Consider the following 12,015-nt stretch of genomic DNA (forward strand, 5'->3'; position numbering starts at 1 on the left):
TGGAGCAGGCCTGACCCACATGTGAAGCATTGAGTGGGGGAACTACTTCGCTGTGTATGGGGGTCTGCGAATGGAGAATCGCTGGTGCTTAACGCTGTGAGGCTCATCCACATTACTGAACATTGGACGGAGGTGAATCCCGGCTGCTCCCAGAGCCTAACTAACTATGGGAAAACTCCAGCACAAAATACAGGGAATGCCCCAGGCAGAGCAGGGGCATGTCCGCCAGTTGGCTAGTGGTGACCCTGAGGAGAGCGCAGCGCTCACCACTATGCAGGATACCCTGAATAAGATCCTTGGGGCGATTGAGGACACTAAGCTAACTCTGAGTAAGGAAATTGGAAAGGTCTCCTCTGAACTAAGTCACTTACGAACACATCATCATAAGCTAGTAGACAGGGTGGAAGCTACTGAAACATCTCTGGGGGAACTGCAGCCCGCACACCGGGCCCTCCCAGCTCAGGTCACCTGCCTATCTGAGCGGGTTCAGGTATTGGAACGATGTGCGGAAGATGCGGAGGGCCGCATTTGGCGCAATAATATACGAATTGTTGGAATGCCAGAAGGCGTTGAGGGCACTGATGCAGTGGCCTACCTGGAAACCTAGCTGCGCACCATTATGAATGAACGCCCCCCTCACGCCCTTCTTAGCCCTGGAGAGAGCGCGCCGAGTCCCGACTCGTAGGCCAGAAACAGGAAGACCGCCCCGACTGATAGTAGCAAAACTTCTACATTACCGAGACCGGGACCTGCTGTTGCGGATGGCCTGAGAGACAGGCCCCTTCAAGGTCGAAGGTGGCCGTACCACTTTTTTCCCAGACTTTACATTGGCGGTCTAGGCTCGACATGCCACCTTCCTGGAGGTGAAACGAGCCCTGCGGGAGGAGGGGCTCCGTTATTCTTTGCTGTTCCCATCTAAATTGAAGATTATACTAGATGGTACCACACACTTCTTCCAGGAATCTGATGCAGCATGACATGGTTGGAGTCCTACCGAGCGGGCACTACGGGCCCCAAACAAGTGGAGCGTGAACAACCTCGACGTCGTGGCAAGAGAAGACACTCCAAAGACTTCCTGGGTGACCGCCAGGTGACAAAACCCACAAGACAACAAGCGCACCAGGGGAAGAGAGCTGCGCTGCAGGCGGCCTCCCTGACGGAGGCGAGAAGCTCTGAGGATGGCCAGAGATCGGATCCTGAGTCCCTGAACGGAGAGGACTCCACGGATGTAGAATCAGTGCCTAGTGTGGCAGAGGGCCTCCCCCACATGACGCCTCAGACGTCAGATGACATCATTTGAGTCCGGGGGGCCTACATACTCTCAGCCCTGTTGCTCCTACACGGCTCAGAGGTGGGCCGGCGGGGCACTGGTGGACCATTTTTGTGATCCGTGCCTGCCCCCAGATCACCCGCCGGACGATCCAGTCGGATGATGACATCACTTGTTCATATACTGGTTATTATGGTTTGGGCAGGCAGCAGTTGCTTGTCTGCTCTTGGGATGGGGAGTTGGGGATTGTTAGAATTGCCTGTTTTAGCCTGTGGTCCCTTAGACATATGTGAGGTACTACTGCAATGGTCATTAGGGGGCTGCGTGAGAAGGAGGTACAAGCTCCCTGACGGTCCTCTTGGAGGATGTGGCTGCGACACGTCCTTTCTCTAAAATACTGTCCTAGAATGTCAGGGGTATGGGTTTGATTGCGAAACGACACAAGATACTTTCCTATATGAAGCTCAGGGGGGTACATATTGCCATGTTGCAGGAATCTCACCTCACCCAGGTGGAAGCGGATCGTCGGCGTAGGCGGGGGCAGTTGTTTGCAACCACATACTCGACCTATGTAAGAGGGGTGGTGGTGTGGGTGAGAGCAGGGGTCCCCTTTGAGCCCATTAATGTTGAAACAGATAAGGAGGGTCAGTATATATTAGTGGAGGGGAGACTATATGGCAGGCCGCTGGTCCTAAGCAGTATATATGCCCTGAATCAGGACCAACTTCAGTTCCTACACACATTATCTGCCCGGTTGGCACATTTAGCTAATGTTCCGTTCCTACTTGGGGGAGACTTCAATGGGGTACTGGATCCTGACCTGGACCGATCTACTGCCCGCTGCAGGGGGCATCCGCTGTCAGAGTGGCCAAGGGCACGTCGACCTGAATCTCACATTTGGACCTGGTAGATATCTGGTGCATTCAGAACCCTCTGGGTAGAGACTACTCATAATATTCCCACCTCTACCATGTGCACACTAGAATATATAGAATGCTCTGCTCAACCTCTCTTAGCGCATCGGCTACGCATTCTGAATACTTGGGCAGGGCAATATCTGATCATAGTCGCTATTGATCCATAAAACCACGTTGGAGGCTCGCCAACCGGTCCCGACGTGGCGCTTACACCCAGCAGCGTTGGAAGATTATGTTTTCTGCACAGCACTACTAAATGGGTTGTCGGAATATTTGGCACTGAACCCGGGCTCGGCATCCAGTAGGGGCATTGAATGGGAGGCCTTAAAGGTAGTGGTGCGGGCCATTGCCTTGGGCAGACGGTGGGCACCCAAAGGAACCTTGAACAGGACATTTCGCACTTAGAGGATGACTTACATGGAAATGACAATGACCTAGATGGTTCACCAGAAGCACAGGCAAAACTGCTGGAGCTCAGGGAGAAATACTCATTGGCGCTAGAACGCCTCAGATGCCATGACTACAGGACCTATCTGGCCAAAGTGCATGACAAGGAAGGGAAAGCTGGGAGGCTACTGGCGTGGCTGATTCGCCTGAAGGTTGGGGGAACACCGATCACCCACCTCTTGACTAGGGAGGGAAATATCATTTACACACCTACTCAGATCAATGCTGAGTTCACGGCTTACTATAAATCCTTGTATAACTCCACTCACGTGGACTCAGCTACCGTAACGGAGAGCTTTCTGTCTGCACTGCCTCGGACTGTTCTGACTAACGAGGATAGGGAGGGGTTGGGTGTACAAGTCTCCGTAGGGGAGATTAAGGCAGCCATTAAAACGCTAGAGGCGGGTAAGACTCCGGGTGCTGATGGCTTGCCTTCACAGTTCTATAAACTGGGCTGCGATGTCCTGGCCCCTAGATTGGCGGAGATGTATGCTGAAGCATATGAGACCAAACTATTGCCGGCCACGACCAGAGAAGCCATAGTGATCCCATTACCCAAGACTATGCAGGTTGACAGAAGGGTTACTGACTTCAGGCCTCTGTCAATGCTCAACACTGCCTTCAAGATCCTTAGTAAAGCCCTTGCCGCAAGACTGCTGCCCCACATGAACGCCCTCATACATGGGGACCAGAGTGGGTTCATTCCCACCCGCAGTACCTCCAATAACCTCCGTAGGTTATATTCCCCACTCCATGTTGATGCTCATCCCCCTCATCCGGCAGAAATTATTGTGTCAGTGGATTTTGAAAAAGCCTTCGACACGGTGAGTAGGGAATTCCTGGATGCCACTATGTGCCGGCTGGGCTTGGGAGAGGCTTAGGGTGACTGGGTTAAGCTGCTTTACACACAACCTACGGCCCGAGTCAAGACGGGACGAACGATCTTCTGTAGCTATGATATATATAGAGGAACCCGGCAGGGATGCCCTCTATCCCCCTTGCTATTCACCATTTCCATAGAACCCTTAGTGGCGAGACTCCGAGATAAGGCCCAAGAATGGGGCATATGTCGACGTGGAAGTTTCCATATAGTCTCCCTGTATGCAGATGATCTACTTATCTACCTCCACAATGGGCTAGAAACTTTACCTCAGGTGTTCCAGCTATTAGAAGAGTTCGGAACCTGTTCTGGTCTCCGACTAAATAAACAAAAGACTTATGTCTTACCGGCGGTCTGTGGAACGAGCCGACCGTCTTCTTGTCCGGAGGAAGTATCTTGGGCGCCACATACCTTCCGTTACCTGGGCATTCGGATCTACCACGAGATACAGTACCTCAGGGAGGAAATCTTGGGCCCAGCGATTAGGGCATTGAGAACCAGTGCCACTTTCTGGCGCTCCCTGCGCTTGCCGACTATGGCCCGCGTATCTCTTATTAAGATGGTTGTGCTGCCCAGACTGTTATATTACTTTGCTAATTTGCCTATCACCCTTCCGCCCTCTTGGTTTTGACCACTGGACATGCTGATTAGGGAACTGATTTGGGATGATGGACAACCAACGAGTGCCACTGACCACTTTGAGACTGCCCTGGGAGGCAGGGGGGGCTTGGAGTCCCCGACTTTGAGTTTTATTTCCTAGCAGCCCAGTTACAATGGCTTGGGTGGTGGCTCAGCGGGGTGGGGTTATCAGAGCTGGTGGCAGACGGGGGAGATCCCAGCAGCACTGGACTGGTGGTTAGGCTGCTTTTGCCTACCACACGTGGCATTAAGAGGGGAATGTTGCTGACGACGGCTCCTGCAAACTGGTGGAAAGTCCTTAGACGAACACACACAGAAGTACCTTACGTGCCAGCTATGCCTCTAGTGGGAATGCCACATAGCAACCCCCTCTCTTGTTTAACAAAACAACAACTACACTGCTGGACGGCCCCGGACCTGCACACGCTGGGCGCACTGTACAGTCAGGGATCGCTGATCCCGTTTGATGATCTTATGAAGCAGACTGGTCTGCCTCGCAGGCAGTTCCTGACATATGAGGTGATCATAGCATCTATCCAGGCCCTCTGGAAAGGTATAGAGGGTGAAACTCCCACACAAAAGGTCTTACAGGCTATGATGTCCATGGGGGGGGGGGGGCTCACATTTGGTCTCCTGGCTTTACAGAGCACTACTGGCAATGGTACATAACCTGCTGGATGCTCTACGGGTTAGGTGGGAGAAGGATCTAGATAGACAAATCACTGATGGGGAATGGGACAGGATTCTTGAGTACGGCCCCTTGGTCTCTCGAAACACCCGACTAAAATATATACAATATAACTAAACACAAAGGATTTACTTAACCCCGCGGCGACTGACGCTCATATACGGGGGGCTAGGTTAGGTTGCCCACGGTGCCGATTGTTGGATGTAGGATTTGGACACATGACATGGGAATGTCCACAGCTGCAAGAATTTTGGAGGGGGGTCATCCATAAAAATCAACCATACACTGCATAGATGACTAGAGACTACAATGGAAACCTGCCTCCTGGGGTTATTCACTCGGCCACACCCCAAAAAAGTGGGCAACAGATTTGTTGATTTGGCTCTGGTGTTGGCTAAGTGTCGAGTATCAATGGCATGGAAACAAGCTGAGGGTCCCAGCCTACATACTTGGACACAAGATGTCACGAGGTGGGGTAGAGCGGAAGAGAGATCCTTGAAGAGGGAAGAAGGCAAAGGGATGAGGCGTAGGCCACTGGCCTCACTGTGGTCAGAGGTGATGGATAGTTGTGAAAACAGTGCTGCGGGACTAGACTCTGATCATGAGAGTGATACCGGGAGCACTACAATGAGTTTATAGGAGAGGGATGTAGGGAGTGTACCCTTGTATTATCTCCAGGACCCCCAGGGGAATGACACATGGATGGGTGGCTCCCCCCCGCTGCACACTCTGCCTATGTACAGACTCCGGGACAGTGCACGAACGAGAATTTGCATGTCTATTGTTGTTACGCAGCTTGCTTGTACAAATATGAGGACCACGGGCAGATTATCTGTTTTGTTTCTTTTAGCTTTGTTATACTATTGGCTTCATTTCTGATTCACTCTCTAAATAAACATTTCAGATGTCGAATTGGATTGGTAATCCCTAGAGAACATAAATACCACTGCTGAAGGCATTAGATAGTTGCCTTAATGGTCGTGAACACTTCCACTCCCAATCCCCCACTGCCGTAGATTTCTGTTAAAAACCACTGAACAACTGAGTAATACTGACATACTAACAAAGGGGTGCGAACTCTAGCGACAAAACGGAACTACTATGCTATGATGTAAGTTCACTTTGCCTGTGAAGCCTAAATGTGTCACTTGTACGACTGTCAAGAAGTATGTCACACAACGTATTAGGCATTATGTTGTACCTGCTTGAACTTAATTTGAAATGCCAATAAAAAAAAAAGTTTTTTAATAAAAAAATGTCAGGCAGAGGTGAAATATTATTTGAATGGTAACATCTGAATGTGTGTCAAGCAGTGGTGAAATTATAATTTGAATGGAAGTATCCAGATGTTTAGCAGCCAGTCATGAAATTATCTATAGGGAAACATCCCTTTGTGTCAGGCATCTGGATGTATACCAGGCAGTGATGAAATGTCTTGCTGGGAAATATCGGGATGTAAGTCAGAATTGGTGAACTTTTTGGTAGGCAAACGTTAGGTTTATGCCAGGTAGTTGTGAAATTATTTGTAGGGAAATATCTGGATGTATGTCAGGCAGGTGTCAGGTTTTTGGATAGCTATACTGTTACGTGGAAAGGGCAGGAATTGTCTAATTTTGTGTTCTAATTTGTATGCCAAGTTAACTTGGTTAGTTGCCATTTATATATTATTTCGTATATATTGTGTACGGTTTTAATTAACCTAAACAATAAAATCCATTTTTGAACTGAACCTGAAATCAAACAGGCAAAACGTAGTCTAAAAATTGTTTGGCAGGTGACATGACATGTGGCATGTGACACACAGACTGCTTGTTAAATTTACAAAGACACGTCTCATGCCTGAGAAGGCGGCAACCTCTCCTGCGAAGCAACTTCCTCAAAGCACCGTCGGGTTTTCACTGTTCTTCACTGATGAAGAGCGGACAGAAAACTTGCGTCGCTGGCGAAATCCCTCAACAGAAGCCGCGGACATGAACAAGAAATCAGTTTCTTCCTCCCTGAAGTTCTGGTACTGCACTCTTTTCTAGATATGTTTGTTTTGTTTGTGTCTCGCGTGCTGCAGATGGCTTTTGTGGACCTTGCATTGCGGTGTACAAACCGACCTCCTTGAGCCTTGGAACAGTCTGAGCTGCAAAAACTACTGGAGCAGCGTTGCTAAAAATCTAATTCTGCATGCACATTTTCCTCCATGAACTCAACTTGCTATGATACTTATTTTGTGATTTATAAACTCATAAATATTGACTGAGATGTTTGAACAACTCCCGAGCACAAAATGGTCCCTTTGATGCTCTTCTCTGTTTAGCACATATTCTTAGATCTGGCGTCAGCCAAGACCTTTTGATTTCACTAAAACGATATATTTTTAGTTCTCGCATGTGAGAAAGTAGCCTCTTTCTAGCCTTGTTACCCCCACTTTTGGCCTGTTTGTGAGTGTATGTCAGGGTGTTTTCACTGTCTCACTGGGATCCTGCTAGCCAGGGCCCAGTGCTCATAGTGAAAACCCTATGTTTTCAGTATGGTTGTTATGTGTCACTGGGACCCTGCTAGTCAGGACCCCAGTGCTCATAAGTTTGTGGCCTATATGTATGTGTTCCCTGTGTGGTGCCTAACTGTCTCACTGAGGCTCTGCTAACCAGAACCTCAGTGGTTATGCTCTCTCATTTCTTTCAAATTGTCACTAACAGGCTAGTGACCAATTTTACCAATTTACATTGGCTTACTGGAACACCCTTATAATTCCCTAGTATATGGTACTGAGGTACCCAGGGTATTGGGGTTCCAGGAGATCCCTATGGGCTGCAGCATTTCTTTTGCCACCCATAGGGAGCTCTAACAATTCTTACACAGGCCTGCCACTGCAGCCTGAGTGAAATAACGCACACGTTATTTCACAGCCATTTTACACTGCACTTAAGTAACTTATAAGTCACCTATATGTCTAACCTTTACCTGGTAAAGGTTGGGTGCTAAGTTACTTAGTGTGAGGGCACCCTGGCACTAGCCAAGGTGCCCCCACATTGTTCAGGGCCAATTCCCCGGACTTTGTGAGTGCGGGGACACCATTACACGCGTGCACTACATATAGGTCGCTACCTATATGTAGCTTCACAATGGTAACTCCGAATATGGCCATGTAATATGTCTATGATCATGGAATTGCCCCCTCTATACCATCCTGGCATAGTTGGCACAATCCCATGATCCCAGTGGTCTGTAGCACAAACCCTGGTACTGCCAAACTGCTTTTCCCGGGGTTTCACTGCAGCTGCTGCTGCTGCCAACCCCTCAGACAGGCAGCTGCCCTCCTGGGGTCCAGCCAGGCCTGGCCCAGGATGGCAGAACAAAGGACTTCCTCTGACAGAGGGTGTTACACCCTCTCCCTTTGGAAAATGGTGTGAAGGCAGGGGAGGAGTAGCCTCCCCCAGCCTCTGGAAATGCTTTCTTGGGCACATTTGGTGCCCATTTCTGCATAAGCCAGTCTACACCGGTTCAGGGGACCCCTTAGCCCTGCTCTGGCGCGAAACTGGACAAAGGAAAGGGGAGTGACCACTCCCCTGACCTGCACCTCCCCTGGGAGGTGTCCAGAGCTCCTCCAGTGTGCTCCAGACCTCTGCCATCTTGGAAACAGAGGTGCTGCTGGCACACTGGACTGCTCTGAGTGGCCAGTGCCACCAGGTGACGTCAGAGACTCCTTGTGATAGGCTCCTTCAGGTGTTGCTAGCCTATCCTCTCTCCTAGGTAGCCAAACCCTCTTTTCTGGCTATTTAGGGTCTCTGTCTCTTGGGATTCCTTAGATAACGAATGCAAGAGCTCATCCGAGTTCCTCTGCATCTCTCTCTTCACCTTCTGCCAAGGAATCGACTGCTGACCGCGCTGGAAGCCTGCAAACCTGCAACATAGTAGCAAAGACGACTACTGCAACTCTGTAACGCTGATCCTGCCGCCTTCTCGACTGTTTTCCTGGTGGTGCATGCTGTGGGGGTAGTCTGCCTCCTCTCTGCACTAGAAGCTCCGAAGAAATCTCCCGTGGGTCGACGGAATCTTCCCCCTGCAACCGCAGGCACCAAAAAGCTGCATTACCGGTCCCTTGGGTCTCCTCTCAGCACGACGAGCGAGGTCCCTCGAATCCAGCAACTCTGTCCCAGTGACTCCCACAGTCCAGTGACTCTTCAGTCCAAGTTTGGTGGAGGTAAGTCCTTGCCTCACCTCGCTAGACTGCATTGCTGGGAACCGCGACTTTTGCAGCTACTCCGGCCCCTGTGCACTTCCGGCGGAAATCCTTTGTGCACAGCCAAGCCTGGGTCCACGGCACTCTAACCTGCATTGCACGACTTTCTAAGTTGGTCTCCGGCGACGTGGGACTCCTTTGTGTAACTTCGGGTGAGCACCGTTTCACGCATCCTCGTAGTGCCTGTTTCTGGCACTTCTCCGGGTGCTACCTGCTGCTAAGAGGGCTCCTTGTCTTGCTCGACGTCCCCTCTACCTCCTGGTCCAATTTGCGACCTCCTGGTCCCTCCTGGGCCGCAGCAGCGTCAAAAAACGCTAACCGCACGATTTGCAGCTAGCAAGGCTTGTTGGCGTTCTTTCGGCGGGAAAACACTTCTGCACGACTCTACAAGGCGAGAGGGATCCGTCCTCCAAAGGGGAAGTCTCTAGCCCTTTGCGTTCCTGCAGAAACCGCAGCTTCTTCAGTCCAGTCGAAGCTTCTTTGCACCCGCAGCTGGCATTTCCTGGGCATCTGCCCATCTCCGACTTGCTTGTGACTTTTGGACTTGGTCCCCTTGTTCCACAGGTACCCTAGATTGGAAATCCACAGTTGTTGCATTGTTGGGTTGTGTCTTTCCTGCATTATTCCTCTAACACGACTTCTTTGTCCTTAGGGGAACTTTAGTGCACTTTGCACTCACTTTTCAGGGTCTTGGGGAGGGTTATTTTTCTAACTCTCACTATTTTCTAATAGTCCCAGCGACCCTCTACAAGGTCACATAGGTTTGGGGTCCATTCGTGGTTCGCATTCCACTTTTGGAGTATATGGTTTGTGTTGCCCCTATCCCTATGTGTCCCCATTGCATCCTATTGTAACTATACATTGTTTGCACTGTTTTCTAAGACTATACTGCATATTTCTGGTATTGTGTATATATATCTTGTGTATATTTCCTATCCTCTCACTGAGGGTACACTCTGAGATACTTTGGCATATTGTCATAAAAATAAAGTACCTTTATTTTTAGTATAACTGTGTATTGTGTTTTCTTATGATATTGTGCATATGACACTAGGTGGTACTGTAGTAGCTTCACACGTCTCCTAGTTCAGCCTAAGATGCTCTGCTAAGCTACCATTATCTATCAGCCTAAGCTGCTAGACACCCTATACACTAATAAGGGATAACTGGGCCTGGTGCAAGGTGCAAGTACCCCTAGGTACTCACTACAAGCCAGTCCAGCCTCCTACATCGCATTAGCCACGATCTTTGATTGTACTAAAATGTTATATACATTATTATAATTATTTGTAGGCTTTTTCAGCCAGCCTTGATACCCCAAAATATTTATGCTTTTAGGCAATATATTTTTTTTATATTGGCAAGGGCCCAGCAGCTCTCCCCAACAATACAATGTTACAGAAACTATAACAAAACAAACATTGACAAAGTCAAAACGCCAGACTTATCAGCTTCGTATTGTCTTTGGCAATGCTTGTTTTATTTTCTTGCAAAGTACTCTTCTCCCATAGGAATGTATCTGCGTTGGCGCGGTTATTCGTTGTCCAATACCCAGACAGTACTAACAGCTTGAGGCCGTGGGTGCTGAAATGCGCAGTTCCTTCCATCACTGTCTACACCTAGTTCTGGTACAAGGAACTCAAAATATATTATTGAAACAAGCAATGACAATGTTAATATAGGGCATGCAGCGACAGAAACACTAAGAATATGCATACACTGTAATGTATTGCACTATTTATATTTATTAACATTTATATACTTTTTTTCAGTAAGGCTATTTCAAGACTTTCTCAGAGATGATCCCTACCCTACCCTACTCTACCACTTCCCCTCACTTTGTCACCTGCCCCCTTAGCCAATGGCACTCAGGGTATTCTTCTACGTGCACGGCGGCTGCTCTTAAGTTTAATTTCTGGTTTGGAAGCTCACTGTTTTAGTGGTTTAGTGGTAGGGCTCAAGCATAGCTGTGGTGGAGGGCACTGCGCACTAGAAAGAGGAAGGGGTTCTGAACCTACTTGGCAATGCCCTTTCGTACCCCGCCTTGCCCTCTCTCGTCACCAGGCAGCCATCTGGTATTGTCAAGCAAACTATAATGGTTTCAAGTAGTTATCCTAACTTCTTTTGTTTTTGGAAACGAACATCACGGCCTAGCCGACAAGCCAATTAATACTCCGTACTTTTTTCCTTGTCTCAAGTCTTTTACCTGAAAGGATCCAGAATAGAAAATTTTGCTTTTTTCTGGATAAGTATTTTAACCTGCAAGAACATCCTTTGGCAACAACACTTTGTTGCCTTACTTGGTCTAACAATAACATGTTCTACCACTATGAAGCAAAATAAACAACATGTATTACTGTTACCTAATTTTAGTAGTTGACTCATCCATGTTGGGACTCCACTCGTCACCTGCAAGTCACACCATGGGGCATATCACAAAAATATTTTTGTTCTGTGCTATTACATGATCTCAGTGCTAGATTGCACGGGGTTTGGTGCAACCCCTTTTACCAAGGTGGGTGAGTGGTAGGGATGTGGTATTGTGCGACACATGAGTTGTGCCCTCTTCTGAAGAAGGCTGCAGTTCAAGTATAAGAACAACGGATCACTGACAGAATATTGGAACCCAAAATATTGTGTGCACAGAATATTGCGTCAAAAATATCGAGGACCAAAATTTTGAGAAGGAAAGTGCAAATAGGTAAGTATATATTTACTATTCTTAACTCCACATCTACGTATATATATATATATATATATATATATATATATATATATATATATATATATACTTATATATCTTGTCAAGGTACATATATTTGGAGTAAAACTTTACTTACCTACAGAAACTTACTGTCACGAGATTTCTGTCCTTGACATTCTTGACAAAATATTTTGTCCCACAATACACCCACCAGAACACAACATATCACCAAATACAGA

The 12,015-nt window shown here is 48.2% G+C and overlaps 1 protein-coding gene across 2 annotated transcripts in view; it reads left to right on the forward strand.

Annotated features, from left to right (window-relative positions):
- Positions 1-6,730: 6,730 nt before the first annotated feature.
- The window catches only part of LOC138245909 (sterile alpha motif domain-containing protein 9-like), a 173,898-nt gene continuing 168,613 nt past the window's right edge, over positions 6,731-12,015 (forward strand). The window contains exon 1 of one of the 2 annotated variants that reach the window (XM_069199938.1): positions 6,731-6,849. The gene's annotated coding sequence lies outside the window, so the exon portion shown is untranslated. The remainder of the gene's footprint in view (positions 6,850-12,015) is intronic. The other variant, XM_069199939.1, reaches the window with a different exon arrangement.

The sequence above is a fragment of the Pleurodeles waltl genome, chromosome 7 (genome assembly GCF_031143425.1).
Source record: "Pleurodeles waltl isolate 20211129_DDA chromosome 7, aPleWal1.hap1.20221129, whole genome shotgun sequence".
NCBI classification, from domain to species: domain Eukaryota; kingdom Metazoa; phylum Chordata; class Amphibia; order Caudata; family Salamandridae; genus Pleurodeles; species Pleurodeles waltl.